This window comes from Triticum urartu, chromosome 1 (genome assembly GCF_003073215.2).
Source record: "Triticum urartu cultivar G1812 chromosome 1, Tu2.1, whole genome shotgun sequence".
NCBI lineage: Eukaryota > Viridiplantae > Streptophyta > Magnoliopsida > Poales > Poaceae > Triticum > Triticum urartu.
In genome coordinates this window covers 103,833,251-103,836,343 of record NC_053022.1, presented here as the reverse complement: position 1 = coordinate 103,836,343, position 3,093 = coordinate 103,833,251, and positions in this window count along the sequence as shown.

The following is a 3,093-nucleotide window of genomic DNA, read 5'->3' as shown; positions in this document are numbered from 1 at the left end:
CAATTAAGCATGGAGTGCCATGGCATTTAAATTCCAAAAAATTAAAAAATATCAGAAACACATGAAACCTTGGTTGATGTAATGTCATGCCACCAAGATGATGTGGTAAAAAATTTGGCATGTGTGATGAAAGTTTGGACACACACCCCTCACAAACTTGAGCAACTCACTAGAAGGCTCATGGTTCCGAGAGGGAACAATGCATGTTTGATGAGGAACGGGAGATAGCTCCTCTTACAGCCTTCAATTTTTTTCTATGTTAAACATGCACTACTACAACTGTAATGTGAAAATTAGGAAAAAATCAGGGGTCATTTGACCTTTTAAAGACATTTAAGTGATTTTCTAGCCATTTAATGAATGTAATTCAAATTTGAACTACATCTACATGCAATGCCTAACCATAATGGTTTGAAAAACCATATTTGTGTACTTGTGTTCAAATTAATTCCATGTGTGCAGTAAATTAGAAATTTTTCAAACATATTGGTGTCACGACATGAACACATGCATATGTATGCATTGAGTGCCATGGCATTTTAATTCCAAAAAATTAAAAAAATATCATAAACACATGAAACCTGGGTTGATGTAATGTCATGCCACCAAGATGATGTGGTAAAAAAATTGGCATGTTTAACGAAAGTTTGGACACACACCCCTAACAAACCGGAGCAACTCACTAGAAGGCTCGTGGTTCCGAGAGGGAACAATCCATGTTTGATGACGAACGTGAGATAGCTTCCTCTTACGGCATTCAAAAATTTTCTATGTCTAACGTGCACTGCTACAACTGTATTGTGAAAATTAGGGGTTAATTCACATTTTAAAGACATTTAAGTAATTTTCTAGCCATTTAATGACCGTAATTCAAATTTGAAAGACATCTAAATGCAACGGCTAACCATAACGGTTCAGAAAATCATATTTGTGTACTTGTGTGCGAGTTAATTCCATGTGTAGTAAATTAGAAGGAATTTTCAAACATATTGGTCTCACGACATGGACACATGCATATGTATGCATGGAGTGCCATGGCATTTTAATTCCAAAAAAATTAAAAAATGATAAGAAAAACATGAAACCTTTCTTAATGCAATGTCATGCCACCAAGATGATGTGGTGAAAAATTTGGCATGTTTGACGAAAGTTTGGACACACATCCCTCACAAATCGGAGCAACTCACTAGAAGGCTCGTGGTTCCGAGAGGGAACAATGCATGTTTGATGACGCACGGGAGATAACCTCCTCTTACGGCCTTCCAATTTTTTTCTACGTTTAACGTGCACTATTACAACTGTAATGTGAAAGTTAGGAAAATTCTAGGGGTCATTTGACCTTTTAAAGATATTTAAGTGATTTTCTAGCCATTGAATGAACGTAATGCAAATTTGAACTACATGTACATGCAATGGCTAACCATAACTGTTTGAAAAATCATATTTGTGTACTTGTGTGCGAGTAAATTTCATGTGCAGTAAATTAGAAATTTTTTTAAACATATTGGTCTCACGACATGGACACATGCATATGTATGCATGAAGTGCCATGCCATTTAATTCCAAAAAATTAAAAAATAATCAAAAAACATGAAACCTTGGTTGATGTAATGGCATGCAACCAAGATGATGTGGTAAAAAATGGCATGTTTGATGAAAGTTTAGACACACCCCTCACAAACCGGAGCAACTCACTAGAAGGCTCATGGTTTCGAAGGGAACAATGCTTGTTTGATGACGAACAAGAGGTAGCTTCCTCTTACGGCCTTCAAATTTTTTCTACATTTAACGTGCACTACTACAACTGTAATGTGAAAATTAGGAAAATCCTAAGGGTCATTTAACCTGTTAAAGATATTTAAGTGATTTTCTAGCTATTTAAGGACCGTAATTCAAATTTGAACTATATCTACATGCAACGGCTAACCATAATGGTTTGAAAAATCATATTTGCGTACTTGTGTGTGAGTTAATTCCATGTGTAGTAAATTAGAAAGAATTTTCAAACATATTGTTCTCATGACATGGACACATGCATATGTATGCATGGAGTGCCATGGCATTTTAATTTCAAAAATCTTAAAAATGATTAGAAAAACATGAAACCTTGCTTAATGTAATGTCATGCAACCAAGATGATGTGGTAAAAAAATTGGCATGTTCGACGAAAGTTTGGACACACACCCCTCACAAACCGGAGGAACTCACTAGAAGGCTCGTGGTTCCGAGAGGGAACAATGCATGTTTGACGTTGAACGGGAGATAGCTTCCTCTTACGACGTTTAATTTTTTTTCTACTTTTAACATGCACTACTACAACTGTAATGTGAAAATTAGGAAAATTCTAGGTGTCATTTGACCTTTTAAAGACATTTAAGTGATTTTTTTGCCATTTAATGACTGTATTTTAAATTTGAACTACATCTACATGCAAGGGCTAACCATAACGGTTTGAAAAATCATATTTGTGCACTTGTGTGCGAGTTAATTCCATGTGCAGTAAATTATAAGGAATTTTCAAACATATTGGTCTCACGACATAGACACATGCATATGTATGCATGGAGTGCCATGTCATTTTAATTCCAAAAAATTAAAAAATTATCAGAAAAACTAGAAACCTTGCTTGATGTAATGTCATGCCACCAAGATGATGTGGTAAAAAAATTGGCATGTTTGACAAAAGTTTGGATACACATTCCTCACAAATCGGAGCAACTCACTAGAAGGCTCGTGGTTCCGAGAGGGAACAATGCATGTTTGATGACGAATAGGAGATAGCTTCCTCTTACGGTCTTTAAATTTTTTTCTACGTTTAACGTGCACTACTACAACTATAATGTGAAAATTAGGAAAATTCTAGGGGTCATGTGACCTTTTAAAGATATATTTAAGTGATTTCTAGCCATTTAATGACCGTAATTCAAATTTGAACTACATCTACATGCAACGGCTAACCATAACGGTTTGAAAAATCATATTTGTGTACTTGTGTGCGAGTTAATTTCATGTGCAGTAAAATAGAAGGAATTTTCAGATATATTGGTCTCACGGCTTGGGCACATGCATGGAGTGCCATGGCATTTTAATTCC